Below are 24,431 nucleotides of genomic sequence, written 5' to 3'. Positions count from 1 at the left end.
GCATAGTATATTTATTTATTCCCTGTGGTGGACCTCTAAATTTCCCGTTTCTTCATTTTTCTATTAGTGTTATAATTAACATCCATGTAAGTGTATCTTTATGTACTTTTGAAATCTCCATTTAAAGATATGTGAGATTTTCATGTAAAAATTAGAACAGGAGAATGTATATATTACCTAAAGTGCCAAAATCTTCTATACCTGTAATGATACATTTAGGAGAGCAGAGGTGAGGAGGGAGAGAAAAATCTAAAGAGTGAATGTTGGAGGTGTTCAGAGATACTTGACAGATATCCCTCTACCCCCTTGTTGGACACTGTCAAATTTTCACTGACTGGCAACTTACAGCAACTTTCTTCTAAGTTTTCAAGACTCTAAATCATTAGAAATCTCTCATAATCATAGTTTGTGCAGTTTTTTTTGTTAGTTTTTTTGGGTTTTTTTTGTGGTATGCGGGCCTCTCACTGTTGTGGCTTCTCCCATTGCGGAGCACAGACTCCGGACGCGCAGGCTCAGCGGCCATGGCTCACGGGCCCAGCCACTCCGCGGCATGTGGGATCTTCCCGGACCGGGGCACGAACCCGTGTCCCCTGCATCGGCAGGTGGACTCTCAACCACTGTGCCACCAGGGAAGCCCTGTGCAGTATTTTATATTGCTAACTGATCATCCTGACTGCTCTGTGATTTGTAAAAAATGTTCTAATTTTAGTGCCAAGTATCTTCTTTATTGTAGTCTTCAGAAAGTGGTCATTTATGATTCAGTTCAACAGAATAATCCATTACTTGGAACAAATAATGCCCTAACCCTATGTATAAACAAAAGGTTACAGTGCTTGGTGTTGTATTTCCTAAACTACAGGTGAATTCTTTGGCAATTTATGGCAACGTGTATTGATGGGGGGGCGGGGGGTAGGAGAGTGGGTGATGTTAGAGTTCCATAATATTAATTCTCACATTTTTGTTAGAGATGGTTCTTCTTTTAAGTAGACAGTTTATACCCAAACTGTAGCTTCTCTAAGGAAAGTGAATGTTGGTTGAAAACAGATGATCTTGAAGAAAGGGAAGGAGATGACCCAATACATTAGAGCTGACAAATCAATTAGAAGCATACATCTGGAGGAGTAATATTCTGTATTTATAAAACACTTCACAGTCGTTTTCTCTCAGCAGATGAACAGACAGATGTTATTATCCCCTACAATTGAGACTCCAAGAGTTTGACTCTTAATTCCTGTAACCCTTTGTCTTTAATAACGAATGCATAAATATTACTGTAGTAGTTTCCTAAGTCTGCCATAACAAATTTCCACAACTGGATGGCTTAGAGCAATAGAAACTTACCATCTTACAGCTGAAAATCCCAAATCAAGATGTCAGCAGGATTGGTTCCTTCTGAAAGCATTGACCAAGAATCCATGCCATGCCTCTCTGTCTTAGCTTCTGGGACTTGCCAGCAGTCTTTGGCGTTTTTTAGCTTGTAGATGCATCACTCCAATTTCTGCCTCCATCTTCTTCCTGTCTGTGTCTGTGTCCAAATTTCCCTCCTGTTTAAGGATACCCATCATTGGATTACAGCCCACTCTAATCCATCACGACTTTATCTTAATTTGATTATATGAACAAAGACCCTATTTTCAAATAAGGTCACAATCACAGGTATGAGGAATTAGGACTTGAATATCTCTTTCTGGAGGACACAATTCAACACCCCAAAATGACTGCAAGTCATTGAATGAATGCAGGAGTACAAGAGTGTCACAAAAAAATTGTCTGTTTCATACTAATGGAATTGAAATAATAGTTCTTATTCTTTTCTCCTAAATTTCCATTTATCCAAAGTCCCATCACCCGTAAGTGATTGAACTAGTAACAGCTTTCTTTTTCATTGAGATATAATTCATATACCATAAAAGTCTCCTTTTCAAAGTGTGTGATTGAGTGGTTTTTAGTATACTTCATAGAGTTGTGCAGCCGTCACCACTATGTAATTTTAGAATGCTTCATCACCCCCCAAAGAACCTCTACCCATTAGTAGTTACTCCCCACTCCTTTTACCCCCAGCCCTTTCTCTTTATAATATCTCTATGCCTATTTTGAACAATTCATGTAAATGAAACCATACAATATGTAGTCTTTCATGCCTAGCTTCTTTCACTTACCATAATGTTTCCAGTGTTTATCCATCCTGTAACATGTATCAGTGATTTATTCCTTTTTATGCCTGAATAATAATCCATTTTATGGATCTACTATATTTTGTTTATTCACTGTTGAGTCGATGGACAATTGGGTTGTTTCCACCTTGGGACTATTATTAATAATGCTTCTGTGAACATTCATGTACTAGTTTTTGTGTAGAGATATATTTTCAGTCCTCTTGGGTATGTACCTAGGAGTGAAATTGCTGGGTCATATAAACTTTGTGTTTAACTTTTGAGGAATTGCCAAACCATTTCCAAAGCAGCTGTACCACTTTATTTTCCTACCACCAATGTATGAAGGTTCCAATTCCTCCACATCCTCAGCAGCACTTATTATTAGTCTTTTTCTATTATCACAGTAGTTGTGAAATGGTATCTCATGGTTTTGATTTTTATTTCCCTACTGGTTAATAATGTTGCGCATGTTTTCATTTGCTTATTGGCCATTTTTATATCTTCTCCGGAGAAACGTCTATTCAGATTCTTTGTCCATTTTTTAATTGGATTATTTGTCTTTTTATTGTTGAGTTGTATGAGTTCTTTATACATTTTGGACACTAGGCCCTCATCAGATATATGGTTTGTAAAAATTTTCTTTCATCCTTAACTTTCTTGATAGTGCCCTTTGAAGGACAAAAACTTTTAGTTTTTATGAAACTCAGTGTACTGTTTTTCCCTTTGTTGCTTGTGTTTTAGGTGTCATATCGTTTTTGCTCTTAAATTTACACCCTTGATCCATATTTATAAACTAGGAAAAGAAGGGAATTTCCTTCACCTATTAAGGCTATCTAGGAAAAACATGTAGCTTATTATACTTAATGGGGAAAGACTGAATGCTTTCCCCCTACAATTAGAAAAAAGGCATGGCTGTTTTCTCTCACCATTTCTATTCATCATTGTATTGGAGATTCTAGTGAATGCAATAACGCAAGAAAAAATAAATAATATGACATCCATATTGGAAAGGAAGAGGCAAAACTTTTTAATCACAAACAACATGAATGTCTGTGGAAAAGTAAAACATGAGTTCAGCAAGGTTGAGGAATATGAAAATCAATATACAAAAATCAGTTGTACCTCTGTATACTAGCAGAGCAATCTGAAAATGAAATTAAGAGAACAGTTCTACAATAACATCAAAAAGAATAAAATGCTTAGGGATACTTTAACAAAGTTAGTGCAAGATTTGTATACCGAAATTAAAAAACACTGCTGAGAGAAATTAAAGATCTAAATAAATGGACAGCCATTTTATTGGAAGATTCAATATTAAGTTGACAGTTCTCCCCAAACTGATCTAAAGATTCACCAGCAGGTGGGTGGGTGGTTGTTTGTAGAAATTGATGAACCTATCCTAAAGTTTATATGGAAATTCAAAAGATACTAAAACAGTTTTGTAAAAGAAGAGGAAAGATGGAGAATTCACACTTAACTGATTTCAAAATTTACGATAAAGCTACAGTAATCAAGGCAGTAAGGTATTAGCATGAAGAAAATAAATGAATGAAGCAGCATACAGAATCGAGAAATAAAACCTTACATTTATGGTCACTTGGGTTTTCACAGAAGTACTCAGGTAATTCAGTGGGTAAAAGAATAGTCTTTTCAACAAATGGTGCTGAGATATTTGGATATCCACATGCAAAAAAAATTTAATTTAGAGCCTTACCTCACACAGTATAAAAAAATTTACTCAAAATGGAATGTAGACCTAAATATAAGAGTTAAAAGTGTAAAACTTCTTCACAACCTAGGGTTGCTACAAAGGCAAAGCCCTTTTTAGTATGACAAAAACATAATAAAAGAAAAAATGATAAATTGGACTTCATAAAAATTTAAAAGTTTGCATTTCAGAAAACACCACTAAGTAAATGAAGACAAGCCACAGACTGGTGAAAATATTTACAAGTCATGTATGTGATTAAGTTCTTATATCCAGAATATGAAAATAACTTATTGTTCATTAATATGAAAACATATCACCCAATTTAAAACTTGGTAAAAGATTTGAATAGGCACTTCATAAAAGAAGATGGACACATGGGTAAAAAGCACATAATAATATTCTTAACATCATTTGTCATTAGGAAAATGCAGAGTAAAGCCACAACGAAATACCACCTTATTATCCATCATAATGACTGTCTTCCTGGATATGTACCTAAGTAATATGAAAGCATTATGCCCACACACAGAGTTGAACATGAATGTTTTTAGTACCAGTATTTAAATTGGCTAAAGCTAAAGACAGTGTATAGCTTCATCAATTCAGCTGGTGAATGGATAAACAAATGTAACATATCCATATATTGGAATACTATTCTGCAGTAAAAAGTAATGATACATGCTACAATATGGATGAATCCTAAAAACATTATGCTAAATAAAAGAAGTCAGATGCAAAAGATTTTGTATATTTTCATCTCATCTATATGAAATATCCAGAAAAGGCAAATGTTTAGAGACCAAAACCAGATTAGTGATAGCCTGGTGCTGTAGCTGAGAGCAGGGATTGACTGCGAACGGCATGAGGGATTTTTCTTTCTTTTTTTTCTTTTTTTGAATTTTCCATAACCTACTTTATTATTTTTATATCTTTATTGGAGTATAATTTCTTTACAATGTTTTGTCAGTTTCTGCTCTACAACGTAGTGAATCAGCTGTAAGTATACATATATCCCCATATCCCCTCCCACCCTCCCTATCCCACCCCTCTAGGTCGTCACAAAGCCTCGAGCTGATCTCCCTGTGCTATGCAGCTGCTTCCCACTAGCCATCCATTTTACATTTGGTAGTGTATATATGTCAGTGCTACTCTCTCACTTCTTCCCAGCCTAACCTTCCCCCCGTGTCCTCAAGTCCATTCTCTACACCTGTGTCTTTATTCCTGCCCTGCCACTAGGTTCATCAGTACCATTTTTTTAGATTCCATATATGTGCGTTAGCATACGATATTTGTTTTTCTCTTTCTGACTTACTTCACTCTGTATGACAGACTCTAGGTCCATCCGCCTCACTACAAGTAACTCAGTTTTGTTCCTTTTTATGGGTGAGTAATACTCCATTTTATATATGTGCCACATCTTTGTTATCCATTCATCTATCAATGAACACTTAGGTTGCTTCCATGTCCTGGCTACTGTAAATAGTGCTGCAGTGAATGTTTGTGGTACATGTCTCACCCTTTTTTTTTTTTCAAAAAAAATTTTTAATTATAAAAACAATGCACAGCACTCACTGCCCTAGAGGCAGTGATGCCATAAATTCAGTACAATTCCATAATATTTTCACTAATTGTTTCTACTAAATCACGTTCCATTTGCTTTATTCACACAATAATATATTATGGACATTATTTCAGGGTAGTATGTACAAGCTACCCATTTTGTTAGCTGTTGTCTTGTATTTATTGCATTTGTGCCATAACTTACTTAACTCTATTAATGGGCCTTCAGATTGTTTTCAGTTTTTGCTTTTCACAATGGATAAGAGCAAACTCTAATAAGTGCTTTTGAGAATATATGTATAAATCCATACAGATGTTTGTAAAATTTATAAGGATTTATTCCAGGATTTCTCGGTATAGACTTGCTGGGTCAGATGTTATACATTTTTTTAAAAATCTTTATTGGAGTATAATTGCTTTACAATGGTGTGTTAGTTTCTGCTTTATAACAAAATGAATCAGCTGTACATATACATATATCCCCATATCTCTTCCGTCTTGCATGTCCCTCCCTCCCACCCTACCTATCCCACCCCTCTAGGTGGTCACAAAGCACTGAGCTGATCTCCCAGTGCTATGTGGCTGCTTCCCACAAGCTATTGGTAGTATATATATGTCCATGCCACTCTCTCACTTTGTCCCAGCTTACCCTTCCCCCTCCCTGTGTCCTCAAGTCCATTCTCTAGTAGTAGATTTGCATCTTTATTCCCATCCTGCCCCTAGGTTCATCAGAACCTTTTTTTTTTTTTAGATTCCATATATATGTGTTAGCATACAGTATTTGTTTTTCTCTTTCTGACTTACTTCACTCTGTATGACAGACTCTAGGTCCATCCACGTCACTACAAGTAACTCAATTTTGTTTCTTTTTATGGCTGAGTAATATTCCATTGTATATATGTGCCACATCTTTATCCATTCATCTGTCGTTGGACACTTAGGTTGCTTCCATATGCTGGCTATTGTAAATAGAGCTGCAATGAACATTGTGGTACATGACTCTTTTTGAATTATGGTTTTCTCAGGGTATATGCCCAATAGTGGGATTGCTGGGTCATATGGTAGTTCTGTTTTTAGTTTTTTAAGGAACCTCCATACTGTTCTTCATAGTGCTTGAGAGATCTTTTATGCTGATGAGAATATTTGACAACTGAATTCTGCTGTCTGGTGATGGTTGCATAACTCCCTAAATATACTAAAAATGTATGCTGAAAATGGAGAATATTATACATGTAAATTATACCTCAATAAAGTTGTTTTTAAGAAGGGAATCAAGTGATATTCAAAGAAAGAGTCCAAGAGCACTAGTTATTAATTTAAAATCACATATGTGAAATACGCATCATAATAAATGTTAACACTAAAAAAGAGCTATATTGTGTTTTAATAAAAATGTGAAAGCATTTTACATGCAGAATTACTTCTCTGTTAAGGAGAAAAGAATCCTCAATGAATTTAAACTTTAGCAGAAGTGATCCAGAAAAAATAATGGAATAAAATTCCCTTTGATGATTGTGAAGCCTAGGAATGAATGTGTAAGGGAGGCCTTGTACATGGAACCACCTTCTGTAAAACTTTAAATTTCAGTACACAGCCATATTAGCTATATACCTAAACATCACTGCACATACTTAAATATGCTATTTTGCAAACTCACTTTTTCCTTGTAATGATACCTAGAGCTATTTGACAGCATCACTGAAGATGTACATTGAAAGTTTGTCCTTCCTAGATCATAACAAGAAAAATAAATACCATTTTGCCTTCTAATACATTAATCAAATCATCAACAAATGATTCTAATGCATTAATCAAATCATCAGAAGTCTGACATCAGTTTTGCAAGTTCATTCTGACCTGAAGTGAACATTCACAAATGGTTGTAAATGATTGAGGACCTTTAAGATGATAGAGGACCTTTAAGATGGCAGAAGAGTGAGATGTGGAGATCACCTTCCTCCCAAAAAGTACATCAGAAATACATCTACATGTGGAACAACTACAGAACACCTACTGATCACTGGCAGAAGACCACAGACTTCCCAAAAGGCAAGAAAATACCCACGTACCTGGCCGTGTGGCTGACAGGGTCTTGGTGCTCTGGCCGGTATGAGGCCTGTGCCTTCGAGGTGGGAGAGCCGAGTTTAGGACATTGGACCACCAGAGACCTCCTGGACCCATGTAATATCAATCAGCAAGAGCTCTCCCAGAGATCTCCGTATCAACAATAAGACCCAGCTCCACTCAACGACCAGCAGGCTCCAGTGCTGAACACCCCATGCTAAACAACTAGCCAGACAGAAACCCCACCCATTAGCAGAGAGGCTGCCAGGAATTATAATAAGTTCACAGATACCCCAAAACACACCGCCAGACATGGTCCTGCGCACCAGAAAGACAAGATCCAGCCTCATCCACCAGAACACAGGCACCATTCGCCTCCACCAGGAAGCCTACACAACCCACTGAACCAACCTTACCCACTGGGGGCAGACTCCAAAGACAACGGGAACTACGAACCTGCAGGCTGTGAAAAGGAGACCCCAAACACAGTAAGTTAAGCAAAATGAGAAGACAGAGAAATATACAGCAGTTGAAGGAGCAAAGTAAAAACCCACCAGACCAAACAAATGAAGGGGAAATAGGCAGTCTACTTGAAAAAAGAATTCAGAGTACTGAGAGTAAAGATGATCCAAAATCTTGGAAATAGAATGGAGAAAATACAAGAAACATTTAACAAGGACCTAGAAGAACTAAGGGGTAGACAAACAATGATGAACACAATAAATGAAATTTAAAATTCTCTAGAAGGAATCACTAGCAGAATAACTGAGGCAGAAGAACGGATAAGTGACCTGGAAGATAAAATAGTGGAAATAACTACTACAGAGCAGCATAAAGACAAAAGAATAAAAAGAATTGAGGACAGTCTCAGAGACCTCTGGGACAACATGAAACACACCAACATTCAAATTATAGGGGTCCCAGAAGTAGAAGAGAAAAAGAAGGGAACTGAGAAAATATTTGAAGAGATTATAGTTGAAAACTTCCCTAATATGGGAAAGGAAATAGTCAATTCCAGGAAGCTCAGAGAGTCCCATACAGGATAAATCCTAGGAGATACACGCCAACACACAATTTTTTTTTTAATTTATTTATTTTTTGCTGCGTTCAGTCGTTGTTGCTGTGCACGGGCTTTCTCTAGTTCTGGCGAGTGGGGCTACTCTTTGTTGTGGTGCATGGGCTTCTCATTTTGGTGGCTTCTCTTGTTGCGGAGCACAGGCTCTAGGCGAACAGGCTTCAGTAGTTGTGGCACGTGGGCTCAGTAGTTGTCGCTCATGGGCTATAGAGCACAGGCTCAGTAGTTGTGGCACACGGACTTACTTGCTCCGTGGCATGTTTCATCTTGCCAAACCGGGGCTCAAACCTACGTCCCCTGCATTGGCAGGCAGATTCTTAACCACTGCGCAACCAGGGAAGCCCCACCAAGACACATATTATTCAAACTATAAAAATTAAATACAAAGAAAAAATATTAAAAACAGCAAGGGAGAAGCAACAAATAACATACAAAGGAATCCCTATAATGGTAACAGCTGATCGTTCAGCAGAAGCTCTGCAAGCCAGAAAGGAGTGGCAGGACATATTTAAAGTGGTGAAAGGGAAAAACCTACAACCAGAATTACTCTACCCAGCCAGGATCTCATTCACATACGACAGAGAAATTAAAACCTTTACAGACAAGCAAAGGCTAAGAGAATTCAGCACCACTAAACCAGCTTTACAACAAATGCTAAAGGAACTTCTCTAGACAGCTTTTCTCTAGGGAAATCTGGTTCCTTGAGAAGATAAAATTGATAAACAAGAGAAACAAAAGACCTACAGTAACAAACCAAAACAATTAAGAAAATGGTAATAGGCATATACATATCAATAATTACCTTAAATGTAAATGGACTAAATGCTGCAGCCAAAAGACACAGATGGGCTGAATGGATACAAACACAAGACCTGTACATATGCTATCTACAACAAACCCACTTCAGACCTAGGGACACATAGAGACTGAAAGTGAGGGGATAGAAAAAGATATTCCATTCAAATGGAAATCAAAAGAAAGCTGGAGTAGCAATTCTCATATCAGACAAAAGAGACTTTAAAATAAAGACTGTTACAAGAGACAAAGAAGTACACTACATAATTATCAAGGATCAATCCAAGAAGAAGATATAACAATTGTAAATATTTATGCAACCAACGTAGGAGCACCTCAATACATAAGGCAAATGTTAACAATCTTAAAAGAGGAAATCGACAGTAACACAATAATAGTAGAGGACTTTAACAACCCACTTTCACCAATGGACAGATCAACCAAAATGAAAATAAATTAGGAAACACAAGCTTTAAATGGCACATTAAACAAGATGGACTTTATTGATATTTATAGGACATGCCATCCAAAGCAACAGAATACACTTATTTTCTCAAGTGCTGATGGAACATTCTCCAGGATAGATCATATCTTGGGTCACAAATCAAGCCTTGGTAAATTTAAGAAAATTGAAGTCGTGTCAAGTACCTTTTCCGACCACAATGCTATGAGACTAGATATCAATTACAGGAAAAAAAACAGTAAAGAAATACAAACACATGGAGGCTAAACAATATGCTACTAAATAACCAAGAGATCACTGAAGAAATCAAAGAGGAAATCAAAAAATACCTAGAAAATGACAATGAAAACATGACGGCCCCAAACCTATCGGATGCAGCCAAAACAGGTCTAAGAGGTAAGTTGATAGCAATACAAGCCTACCTCAAGAAACAAGAAAAGTGTCAAATAAACAACCTAACCTTACACCTAATGCAATGAGAGAAAGAAGAACAAAAAAACCCCCAAAGTTAGCAGAAGGAAAGAAATCATAAAGATCAGAGCACAAATAAATGAAAAAGAAATGAACGAAATGATCACAAACATCAGTAAAACTAAAAGCTGGTTCCTTGATAAGACAAAATTGATAAACCATTAGCCAGACTCATCAAGGGAAAACGGGAGAAGTCTCAAATCAACAGAATTACAAATGAAAAAAGAGAAGTAACAACTAGCACTGAAAAAATAGAACAAATCATGAGAGATAACTACAAGCAAGTACATGCCAATAAAATGGACAACCTGGCAGAGATGGAAAAATTTGTAGAAAACTACAACCTTTTGAGTCTGAACCCGGAAGAAACAGAAAATGAAACAGACCAGTCACAAACACTGAAATTGAAACTGTGATTAAAAATCTTCCAACAAACAATAGCCCAGGGCCAGATGGCTTCACAGGTGAATTCTATCAAACATTTAGAGAAGACTTAATACCTATCCTTCTCAAACTCTTCCAAAATATAGTAGAGGGAGGAACACTCCCAAACTCATTCTACGAGGCCACCATCACCCTGATACCAAAACTAGACAAAGATGTCACAAAGAAGGAAAACTACAGGTCAATATCACTGATGAACATAGATGCAAAAATCCTCAACAAAATACTAGCAAACAGAATCCAGCAGCACATTAAAAGGATCATACACCATGATCAAGTGGGGTTTATCCCAGTAATGCAAGAATTCTTCAGTATACACAAATCAATTAATGTGATGCACCATATTAACAAACTGAAGGATAAAAACCATATGATCATCTCAATAAATGCAGGAAAGGCTTTTGACAAAATTCAACACCCATTTATGGTAAAAACCCTCCAGAAAGTAGGCATAGAGAGAACATACCTCAACATAATAAAGGCCATATATGAGAAACCCACAGCCAACATCATTCGCAATGGTGAAAAACTGAAAGCATGTCCACTAAGATCAGGAACAAGACAAGGTTGCCCACTGTCACCACTCTTATTCAACATAGTTTTGGAAGTTTTAGCCACAGCAATCAGAGAAGAAAAGGAAATAAAAGGAATCCAAATCGGAAAAGAAGCTGTCACTGTCTGCAGATGACATGATACTATACATAGAGAATCCTGAAGATGCTACCAGAAAACTACTAGAGCTAATCAGTGAATTTGGCAACATAGCAGGATACAAAATTAATGCACAAAAATCTCTTGCATTCCTTTACACTAATGATGAAAAATCTGAAAGAGAAATTAAGGAAACACTCCCCTTTACCACAACAAGAATAAAATATGTAGGAATAAACCTCCCTAAGGAGACAAAAGACCTGTATGCAGAAAACTATAAGGCCCTGGTGAAAGTAATTAAACATGATACAAACAGATGGAGAGATATACCATGTTCTTGGATTGGAGGAATCAACAATGTGAAAATGACTATACTACCCAAAGCAATCTGCAGATTCAGTGCAATCCGTATCAAACTACCAATGGCATTTTTCACAGAAATAGAACAAAAAAATTCACAATTGTATGGAAACACAAAAGACCCCAAATAGCCAAAGCAATCTTGAGAAAGAAAAACGGAGCTGGAGGAATCAGGCTCCCTGACTTCAGACTATACTACAAAGCTACAGTAATCAAGACAGTATGGTACTGGCACAAAAACAGAAATATAGGTCAATGGAACAGGATAGAAAGCCCAGAGATAAACCCACAATCATATGGTCACCTTATCTTTGATAAAGGAGGCAAGAATATACAATGGAGAAAAGACAGCCTCTTCAATAAGTGGTGCTGGGAAAACTGGACAGCTACATGTAAAAGAACGCGATTAGAACACTCCGTAACACCATACACAAAAATAAACTCAAAATGGATTAAAGACCTAAATGTAAGGCCAGACACTATAAAACTCTTAGAGGAAAACATAGGCAGAACACTCTATGACATAAATCACAGCAAGATCCTTTTTGACCCACCTCCAGAGAAATGGAAATAAAAACAAAAATAAATGGGACCTAATGAAACTTAAAAGCTTTTGCACAGCAAAGGAAACCATAAACAAGACGAAAAGACAACCCTCAGAATGGGAGAAAATATTTGCCAACGAAGCAACTGACAAAGGATTAATCTCCAAAATATACAAGCAGCTCAGGCAGCTCAATATCAAAAAAATAAACAACCCAATCCAAAAATGGGCAGAAGACCTAAATAGACATTTCTCCAAAGAAGATATACAGATTGCCAACAAACACATGAAAGGGTGCTCAACATCACTAATCATTAGAGAAATGCAAATCAAAACTACAGTGAGGTATCACCTCACACCTGTCAGAATGGCTGTCATCAAAAATTCTACAATAATTGCTGGAGAGAGTGTGGAGAAAAGGGAACCCTCTTGCACTGTTAGTGGGAATGTAAATTGGTACAGCCACTATGGAGAACAGTATGGAGGTTCCTTAAAAAACTAAAAATAGCACTACCATATGACCCAGTAATCCCACTACTGGTCATATACCCTGGGAAAACCATAATTTAAAAAGAGTCATGTACCACAGTGTTCATTGCAGCTCTATATACAATAGCCAGGACATGGAAGGAACCTGAGTGTCAATTGACAGATGAATGGATAAAGAAGATATGGCACATATATTCAATGGAATATTACTCAGCCGTAAAAAGAAATGAAATTGGGGCTTCCCTGGTGGCACAGTGGTTGAGAGTCCACCTGCTGATGCAGGGGACATGGGTTTGTGCCCTGGTCTGGGAAGATCCCACATGCCGCAGAACGGCTAGGCCCGTGAGCCATGGCCACTGAGCCTGCGCGTCCGGAGCCTGTGCTCCACAACGGGAGAGGCCACAACAGTGAGAGGCCCACATACCGCAAGAAAAAAAAAAAAAGAAAAAGAAATGAAATTGAGTTATTTGTAGTGAGGTGGATGGACCTAGAGTCTGTCATACAGAGTGAAGTAAGTCAGAAAGAGAAAAACAAGTACCATATGCTAACACATATATATGAAATCTAAAAAAAAATTTGTTCTGAAGAACCTAGGGGCAGGACAGGAATAAAGGCGCAGACGTAGAGAATGGACTTGAGGACACAGGGAGGGGGAAGGGTAAGCTGGGAAGAAGTGAGAGAGTGGCATGGACATATATACACTATCAAATGTAAAATAGATAGCCAGTGGAAGCAGCTGCATAGCATAGAGAGATCACCTCAGTGCTTTGTGACCACCCAGAGGGCTGGGAAATGAAGAGTGGGAGAGAGGCACAAGAGGGAGGGAATATGGGTACATGTGTATACGTATAGCTGATTCACTTTGTTATACAGCAGAAACTAACACAATAATGTGAAACAATTATACTCCAATAAAGGTGTTTTTAAAAAATCATTGTATATACAGAAGCAAAGTGAATAGGTAATCTGAATAGATGAGTTTATCTGTGCTCTTGGAAGGTTGCTACCATTTACTCAAATACTCACCGAGGTTGCCACTGTGAAAAAAAAATTGTCAAAGATGAAGATAAAAAGGTGAATTGAAAATTGAATTGAAAAGTAATTTTACTTTCAAATGGTTTGCAAATGTAGATGTTAAGTTTGGAATGAATGTCGTTAATGACCATAGCTGGGAGAGTTATACACCTGCTGATCACTAGAATATTATAATAAATGAGATTGATTTTCCTGTTGACTACCCCATTTTTTCTCATCGTGGTCTCATTACTTTTTCTATCACATTGCTGACCCTTAGCTGTAAATGCTCAGTTACAGATATAAGAAAAATGTATTAACCCCTATATGTTTTTTTAAAAAAGAATGTGTCTTTAAGTGTAAGAGGAGTGTTGCAACTGTTGCTTGTCTTTTTCTGCTTTGTTAGGTCACAGGAGGTTTTAGATGGTGAAAATCAACCCTGTATTACAAGAGAAGAGATGTTTTACAAGCAGCCTTCCTTGCAGCAACTAAATTGTCCCCAAAAAAAGCATATAAGCGTAATGAAGCTTTTAAGTAGTCACATATATGCATTTATATTCTCTCTCTCTCATGAATGACTAATTTTAATTTTTTAAAGTAGCAATTCAGCTTACTTTCAGAACCATTTAAGCTTAGTACATGATTTTGTTTTCCCTCCAAAACCAACTACTCTTGATTATGAGATAATGTTTGCATATTTATTTTCACGAAGACAGTAGAATAAAACCTCATCATCATGTGAGTGGCTTAGTCCTCTAATACCTTTGTCCTAAGCTGGGCACATGATCATTTAGAAATTCTTCCAGAAGTCAGAGCCATAATAGTTAGATTTGACTGAGAACTGTTTTGTGCAAACCAACACCTGACCTCCACGAGGGCAGAGTCATGCCATGGACCCATTGTGTGGTTATCAAGCTTTTACAGCCCAGGGGACTCACCTTTCTTAATATATATTTGTTGGATTACATTGGAAGACCTGCTACAGAGAGGAACAGATTTCTGCATAGTCCTCAGGAGTATTGTGTCTGGAATCTCCCAGCTATCTGCATGGTTCCAACCATTTCATTCAACTCTTGCCCAAATGGCACCTTCTTTGGGAAGACTTCCCTAACTACCTCTTCGTAAATAATACTTTCCACCCCATCTCTATCACCTTTTTGTACTTTACTTTTCTTTATAGCCCTTACTGAGAGCTGACATATGTGTACTTGTTTATTTGTTTCTTGTTTATTACTGTCTTCCTCTATTAAAACATGCTTCATGAGGGCAGGGACTTCGTTTTGTTCACTGCGATATCCCCAGTATCTCCTTCTAGGCTTGACACCATGTAGGTGCTTAATAAATAGACATGCAAATATATGATTCCAATAGGGTTTCAACAAAGACAGTTGAGCAGCTGTTTCCCAATTAACTACAAAACTCTGAACCAAGCTCTGTGAGATGCTGTGATAACCAGGATGTGGTCTCAGTCATCAGAGACCTTTCAGGCCAGTAGAAGAAACAGACTGTAGGTAGCAGCCTACAGTGACACCCATATTTTTTCACCAAGACTCACCACGGCAGGATGAAAGATGTCTTGGCTCACAGCCCCACCCATTCCCACTTTCCAGTTTGGAGGTTGGGACATCAGTAGAGGATTATGTTGTCACGTATGGGCCAGTCAAATTTTAGTAATTAGAAAATTAAAGGCCAAAAATACAAAGCATTCAGTAAACAATCCACAGCCCCCCAGGTTGATAATGGTTAGTACTTAGGTAGAGCTTTCTGTGTGCCAGGCACTGTTCTAAACATTTTATGTATATTCACTTATGCAGTCCTCACAACAATCTTGTGAGTACTATTATTTTTCCACATTTTACTGATGAAGAAACTAAGGCACAAAAGGTTAAGTAACTTGCCTATTGTCACAAAGCTAGGAAGTGGTGAAGCCAGAATTTTTACCCAAAAACTCTGGCTTCAAAGTTATTGCTCAGTATTATGGCCTATTTCCCCACTTGTTGGTAATGAGTAGTCTAAAATAATAACAATTTATTATTTTTAAAATATATATACATATATATCAGTTCTTGAAAACTACAATCAACTCAAGATGACAACACTTGATGATGAATTTGTAACAAATTGTCCTTCCCCTAAGTTGCAGAAATTCTACTTCTCTTGTGCTTGTACATTTGCATATTAGGAACTTTACAAATTCTTTGTGGAATTTAGAATGAGAGACTGCTTTAAACTCTAAAATGGGCTTTGCAATACCAAATTCTAGTAACCCTTTTAAACTCAAAATGTTACTAGCAAGTGGTAAAACTGAGATATATGAGACCACATGTTATTCACCTGTAAAAACAAAGGAAAAGATTTGCATCTATCACGGCCTATAAAGTGGACTATAGTTACTGACCTAAGAGCACCAAGGGGGAATGGAAAGAATTCAGTGTTAGGGGTTGAAAACATGCTGTTGTAAGTTTAAAAAAAAAAAGTGATTATTTTTAATTTACAGATCCAAGACGTTTTCAAGGAGGAGGTGACATATCTAATCCAAACTGTGATGGATGAATATAGTTCAAGTGGCATAATGAGGGAAGGGGCTTTCCAAGGGAAATGCATAAGCAAAGGCATGAAAATACAAGAGAATGGAGTATGTTTAAGTAGGAGCAAGAATGCTGGTATTGTCATTGTGGCAGCCCACTCCAGTGTCCCACCTTACGTCCTCTGGGTCCACCTCTGGTATCAGCTGCAGCTGCAGTGAGCAGTTTGGTGCAAGCTTGATTGGACAGCATCCCTTATCTAGTGCCACCCAAGGGCTTCTTTGATGCAGTAGAAGCCTGACATCTTGGAAATACTGGGGAGTTAAGCCCCCCAGAGGCAACTCTTAACCACTGGGGATTGGGAGTCAGTGGATATAGGCTCCCACCTCCCATTCTTCAAATGGATTATCTGGGAAGTGTTCTGTACCTGTCTCCAGATACCCTGGTAGAATGGAGCCCCTGTGGCCTATAGCAGTGTCGGAGCCAGTGCATCCTGATCTTGGCCTTTCCTCTTTTGCTCTCTTCCTCTTCCTGCTCCTTCATTCCTGCTTCATGGAATCACCTAAACTATGGGCACCTATGTCCTTTTCTCAGAATCTACTTTTGAGGGTGTAGTTTTTCAAGAGGCTGCACAACATAACCAGCCATATGAGATAGCTCAAAGGATTGAATTGTCAAACAGACTCAGAAGACTCAGAGATTTTAGCCAGTATTGAAGTACCTGTGAAGCAGAAAGAGATCCAGGACTGCCACTGAAGTCTTCCAGTCCTTTCTCAATGCACTTAGGCCCACACTTAACAGATGACTTCTCTTAAGTAGTACCTGAGATAGTGATTCTGAGAGAATATCACTCACCCAATGGGAGCTGTTACATTTATGGCTTATGTGACATTTTCCAGGGAGCCATGCCCCGTGAGTGCATGAATTCCAGGTTTATTAACCATAAGAAGTCCTAGACAGATCAGGTACATCCAGCAAAAAGTATTTCATTAAGGACTTTCACCCTGATAAATACCATTAGTGTATTTGCCGAAAGATCAGTCATGTTTACAAGGAGCTTTGGCTGGTCCCCTTTCTCTGCTGGAATGCCCTTTAGTAAAGGGGTAGAATGGGGTTCAGGCCTGTTACACACACCCTTTTCTTCCTAGTAAGCATGTTACTTTTCAAAAACGCTAAGCCAGACAACTACCATCCTTTATTCCTCTTGCTTTGTCTTTTTAGATCGATTTCTAGCTCTGCCACGTACTAGCTCTGAGACCTTGAACAAGTGGCGTAGTGTCTCTGAGCCTTTAACTACATTAGTAAGATGTGAATATTAATTCCTATTTCAAAGAGCGGTTGAGGGGAATAAATGAAATAACACTGGTGAAATGATGTACAGGCTCTGGCACATGGTAGGGATTTAGATGTTGCTCTTCCATTTCCCATCCTTTTCTGTTTGTAATTACAGCCTCGGTTTCTCCCCTATGGAGATCTTCTTGGTATCTCATGTTAAGACTCCCAACAACCGAACCCTAGCTTTATTCTGCAACTCCACTCTTTCTCCCACCCCAATTCTGATATTCTCTCCTGATATCTCTGAAATCCCCCTGGTTTGCATCTTGTACTCTCATTATATGATGTGTGACATGGAGAGGAACATGGTGAAAGGTGGTATTGAAGTAATGGCTGAGGGTCAGATTTTGGAGGTCCTTGAATAACAAGATAAGGAGCTCTATTTTCAACTTTATTCCTTAGGCTATAGGATGACAAAGCGTGATGTTCAGTCCCCATGGCTGGTCCACATGAAGAATGGACTGAGAGATAAAAGATGAGAGGTAGAGAGACTAGTAAGGGAGAATATTTAAAGCAACAAGTGACCCGAACTAGCATTGTAGCTGTAGAAGCCGAAGGAAGAAACAGATGTGAAACTATTTGGGAAGTGACTTTGACAGGCTGTGACAGCTAATTGGACTGATGAAGCCTAGATGTTAAGGATAGGAAGCAATCAGTTGTTCTCGGTGGCCCTCACTAATAGCTGAGAGGATTATAAGTATATGAGGCCTATGGTGAGACAGTGAAGTGACCTGCAAGAACATGGAAATGAGTAAAGTAAGATTAGCCTCTGAGCTTTTAATTGTAAGGTAATAGTTCTTGGATCTGAGGGTTTTTTAAACAAATCTAAAGGAAGAATTTGTCAATGGAAAAAAGATGTGCACACGCACACACAGAGAGGCAAATTTGGGCTCTTTTCTTCCAAACACAGTGAAAGGTAAGGGTGTTAGCCATCAGATATTAAATATTTTTCCCCAGGAGCAAAGATTATGCTACTATGGATATGTTTATAGGCAGTGCCTGCCCCAGAAGAAAGTAAGCATGTGGTTAACAATGTAGATGTTGGGATCAATTAGATTTGAGTGTATATCTGTACTCTGATAGATATGTGACTTTAGGAAAGTCACTTAACCATACTAAGCCTTAGTTTCCTCATTGTTAAGTAGAAATAATAGTAGTAGATATCTTGTAGCGTTTATGGGAAGGTTAAGTGAGATAATGCATAGAGCGTGCTTAATACAGTGTTGGCATATAGAAAATACCCAATAAATAATAGATATTTAATAATGATAATAATACCTTTGGGGACTCTACGTATCAGATACTGTAGTCTAAGTCACTTGTTCTGATTATGTACTGAGCAGACAACCTTCTGATACTTTGTAGATTTTTTTCTTTAGTTGAATTACCACATTCCAACAGATTACACTCCAGTCTTGCAAACTTTGAGATCACCCTTTCAGGAGGCTTTACATGGTATAGTGGTTGGAAGGCACACGTTTGTTACCTATTGGAAGATCAGATTCAGAACTGGAATCCAGAATGGAACAGAAAACGGTTCTAAAAGAGTGAAAAGGGGGGAGAAGTGAAAGGATTCATGGTTTTTATCTGATAAACAAGTATTCTATTGAAAATATTTGGCTGTGGTTCTGCAAGTACAGAAACCAGGCACTCTTGTCGCTGTCAAAACATGTCTGACAAATAGTAGTCACTCAGCATAAATGAATGAAAGAACTTAAGCCTGGTATAGTAGTGGACATAGAGTTTTATCACAGAAATGACAATGGATTCTGTAGAGAAAAGTTTTAATACCTGTCTCTGCTACTTACTAGCTGTATGTCTATGGACTAGAAGCTGTCTTGGTTTCTAGAGTCTAGTTTCATCATCTAAAAAATGGAGGATGAATATACTACCTGCAGTGAAGGATTGATGTGAGATTTAATAAGAGAATGTCTATGGAATGTGCTAAAAACAGCTACTTAAGAATAATTATTTTCCCCTACACCCACACTAGAATATGATTTCCATGTTTTAGCTACTTCCATGTCTCTAGTGCCTTGTACTGTGCCACTAAGGAATTGACTGAATGTTAGTTGAATGAACTAATGAATCAGGAGGAAAATTTGAACAGAAGACCTCAAAGTTTAATAGTTTCTAGTGATTGGCTATAGAGTAGGACTGTTCATCTAAGTTGCTAAAATGGAATAGAAGTATTGGTTGTGATTGTGGAAGAGGTTTAGGTTTAGATTAAAACATGTTCTCTTTAGGGCTTCCCTGGTGGTGCAGTGGTTGAGAGTCCACCTGCCACTGCAGGGGACACGGGTTCATGCCCCGGTCTGGGAAGATCCCACATGCCGCAGAGTGGCTGGGCCCATGAGCCATGGCCGCTGAGCCTGCGCGTCCAGAGCCTGTGCTCCACAACGGGAGAGGCCACAGCAGTGACAGGCCCGCGTACCGCAAAAAAAAAAAAAAGATACTAAAACTTGTTCTCTTTAAAGTCACCCAGAATGATGACAGAAGAGGAAAATTGTGATTCAGGTGCCATAATTGCCCAGAAATATGAAGAAATGTCCTAAAAAGTAGTAGATGATAGATCAGTATTGACTGGATGTAAAGGGAAGGTAGTTTTTAATGGTTTAAAGTTTTAAAATGTTAGCATCAAAGAAATTCAAGTGCATATAAGCCATTCACCAGTCATATGCTGGGTCATACAATGTCTTATTACTTTTTTCTTAATAAAAAGCAAACTTGGGCTTCCCTGGTGGCACAGTGGTTGAGAGTCCGCCTGCCGATGCAGGGGACACGGGTTCGTGCCCCGCTCCGGGAAGATCCCGCATGCCGCGGAGCGGCTAGGCCGTGAGCTGTGGCCGCTGAGCCTGCGCGTCCAGAGCCTGTGCTCCACAACAGGAGAGGCCACAACAGTGAGAGGCCCACGTACCGCAAAAAAAAAAAAAAAAAACCTGACATAGATCTTGTAAGAAAATTACACACCAGTGTCCCTCATGAACATAGGTATAAAAATCCTCAACAAAAATGCTAGCACAATTCAAATATATACCAAGAATACAAGGTTGGTTTCACATTTGAAAATCAATTGATATAATTCAACATATGGAAAGAATAAAGGAGAAAAACAATAGGATCATCTCAATCAATGCAGAAAAAGCATTTGACAGAGTTCTACACCTTTTCATGATTAAAAAAAAATTCTCAAAAAGCTAGAAATAGAAGAGAACTTCCTCTGAAAAAAGAAACCTACATCTAACATCATATTTAATAGAAACATAGTGAACGCTTTCCCCCTATGATCAGGAACAATGCAAGATTTTCTACTCTCATCACTTCTGTTTAGTATATGCTGGAGGTCCTAACCAGGGGAGTAATGTAAGAAAAAATAAATAAAAAGTATAAAAATTGAGAAAAGCAAAAGTAAAAGTCTTTATTTACTGAAGACATGATTGTATATGTAGAAAATTCTCAGGAATCTACCAAACAGTTACTAGAATTCACGAGTGAATTAAGTAAGGTCACAGGAAACAAGGCCTGTATACCAAAAATCAATGGCATTTCTATATACTAATAGCATTCAACTGGTAAATGAAATTTTAAAATTTATTTTCAGTCATATCAAAAAATAAAATACTTAGAAATAAATTTAACAAAACATATGCAAGACTTCTAAAATGAAAACTATGAAACATTGTGAAACAAATTAAACAAGGCCTAAATAAATAGAGAGATATATCATGTAAGTAGATTGGAAGACTCAATATAGTTCTCCTTAAATTGATCTATGGATTCAACACAATCCAAGTTAAACTCTCAACAGCTTTTTTTTTATCAGAAAATGATAAGTGGATCCTAAAATTTATATGGAAAAGCAAGGGCCAAAAAAACCTTGAACAAAACCAAGTTGAAGAGTTTCTTTACCTAGTTTTAAGACTTACTGTGAATCTGAGTAATCAAAGCAGTATAACATTGGTGTAAGAATGGATAAATGAAACAAATGGATCAATAGAGAGTCCAGAAATAGACACACACGTGCACACACACACACACACACACACACACACACATTTGTAGTCAATTGAGTTTCAACAGAGTACCAAGGCATTTTAGTGACTAAAGAAGAGTCTTTAATAAATGGTGCTGGGACAACTGGATAAACATACAGAAAGAAAAGAACCGCACCCAGTACCTCACACAATATAAAGTAATTGATGTGGGATGGATCGTAGATGTAAATGTAAAAACTAAATGTAAAAACTAAAGCTATAAAGATCTGGAAGGAAACAAAGGAAAGTACTTTTGCAACTTTGGACTAGGTGAGGATTTTTTAAGACCACTACTATAAATAATGATCAACTGGACATGATGAAAATTAAAAAATTCTGCTAATTAAAAGTCATCATTAAGCAATAAGCTAATCTAGATAAAGCATATAAGAGTCTTCTGTTTGCTATTCTTGATACTTTCCTCTAGCTTAGAGATTATTTCCAAATAAAAATTTGTTTTGTTTTGGTTTGGTTTTTTTGCGGTACACGGGCCTCTCGCTCTTGTGGCCTCTCCCGTTGTGGAACACAGGCTGCGGACGCGCAGGCTCAGCGGCCATGGCTCACGGGCCCAGCCACTCCGCGGCATGTGGGATCTTCCCGGACCGGGGCACAAACCCGTGTCCCCTGCATCGGCAGGCGGACTCTCAACCACTGCGCCACCAGGGAAGTCCCCAAATAAAAAGTGTTTAAAAGATACCATTAAGATAACAGGCAAGTAAATACTCACTATAGATATATAGCTATAGATATAGCTATAGATATATCTCACAAAGGACGTGTATCTAAAATATGTAAAGAACTCTTAGAATTATAGTAAGGAAACAACCAATAAAAACTGAGTAAAAGACTTAACAGATATTTCACAAGACATACCAGTAAACACATATAAAAGCATTCAATGTCATTATTCATAAGAGAAATGCAAATAAAATCACAATGGTATCCATTTCATACCCACTAGAATTGGCTAACATTAAAGTCTGAGGATGTGGAACCACTGCAATCACTTTAGAGAACTGCTTCTGTAAAGTTATACATATATCTTCCCCAATGACCCAGAAATCCCATTCCTGATTTTCACGAGAATGAAAAGACATATCCACAAGAAGACTCTTCAAGCATAGATAGTCACACAGGCTTTATTCATAAAAAACAAATACTGTAAACAAATGTTCATCAACAGGAGAATGAATAAATAAATTGTTGTTTTGCCATACAAGACTCAGCAATTTAAGAAAAGAACTATTGACTCATACTATAACATGGATAACTCTCAAACACTTCATGTTAAGTGAAAGAAGCCAGTCACAAAAGAGTGTATTCTACATCAGTCCATTTATAAGAAGTTCACGAACAGACAAAATTCATCTATGGTGATAAAAATCAGGAGTGAGAACTGACTAAAAGGGACCAGGAGGGTACTTTTCTAGGGTAATGGAAATGTTTTATGTTTTATTTGGAGTGGTGATTACATGGGTGTACACATTTACCAAAATACATGAGATTGAACACTAAAATCTGTACATATCAGTTACTCAAATCTTACCCCAATAAATAAAAGAGACCATATCTGTTTATTTTTATGATATCCATTCATCATGCATGGTAGAATGTTGACCCTCTTATAGCTTCCTATTGTGCACAATAAATTTATAAACCCCTTACCTTAGCATAAAGGCCCTGCGTGATTTGGCTCTTACCTCTCCTTTCTACCTCATGTCCCTCCCTTACCTATTAATTCCTAGCCCTGCTGGCTTTACTGTCTGAAGTAGTTCATTTCTTGTTATTTTCTAGTTCAGTCTCTTTTTTGTTTCCTTCATTGCATTTAGGATAACGTGCATTTATTTTGTCTCTTTATACTTTATTCACCTGCCTTTTCCACTAGAATAAAAGCTCCTGGAGGGTAGAGACCTTGACCTTTTCACTGTTGTATTCCCCGATATATTCCCAGGATGTTGCTTGGCTCAGGGAGTATTGTTGAATATGTGAGTGAATGAAGGAATGAATGAATGAATGTTCCTGTTGTTCCATGTGTTGATAAAATGGGACTATACTCAGATGTTCCTCTGTTTGGAGTTCGGTCCTTACCAATTCAAATGAAAATGACATAGTCTTATCCCTCCAAGCAAAGCAAAACTGTGTCTCACGTAAGTTTTTCGTTGTTGCAATCAAATATTTTGTTTGATGCAAGGGAATTTTTTGTTCTCTTTTACTTTCCAGAATCGCTATATAGTCTTTCCTTTTATTTCCTAATCAGAACTTCTTATAGAAGCGACTTAATAGCATCCCTTATGACAATGCCTTCCAGACATATTTGATCCTGAATCCTATTGGTAAAATGTTTGAGCACACTAACCACATGGGTACATTTATTTATTTCAAACATATATAAATATGTTGCTGTACTGTATATGTAATGAAACATACCCAAATATAACATTTTAAAAGGATGGTATGAAAGATGGTTCTAATATTTTCCTCCTCTCCCATGTGCTCATCCCACTTTGAAGACACTACCTTAGGGCAAATATTCTACATTTACTTATACGTGTAAGTGTAAAATTTCAGTAGTGTTAACACTTTTGCACTTTAAACCTTACATCTGACCATGGATTGAAAGGCTTTATTGCTTTTTTTTTTTCCAACATCTTTATTGGAGTATAACTGCTTTACAATGTTGTGTTAGTTGCTGCTGAATAGCAAAGTGAATCAGCTATATGTATACATATATCCCCATATC

General features: G+C 37.6%; 1 protein-coding gene across 17 annotated transcripts in view; it reads left to right on the top strand.

Moving 5' to 3' along the window:
* Positions 1-24,431, top strand: part of CFAP20DC (CFAP20 domain containing) — a 291,535-nt gene that overhangs the window by 67,354 nt on the left and 199,750 nt on the right. The gene's annotated exons all lie outside the window — the stretch shown is intronic.

The sequence above is a fragment of the Tursiops truncatus genome, chromosome 10, assembly GCF_011762595.2.
Source record: "Tursiops truncatus isolate mTurTru1 chromosome 10, mTurTru1.mat.Y, whole genome shotgun sequence".
Taxonomy (NCBI): Eukaryota; Metazoa; Chordata; class Mammalia; order Artiodactyla; family Delphinidae; genus Tursiops; species Tursiops truncatus.
The sequence above is the reverse complement of the archived record's forward strand: the minus strand, read 5'-3'. Positions and strand labels throughout refer to the sequence as shown.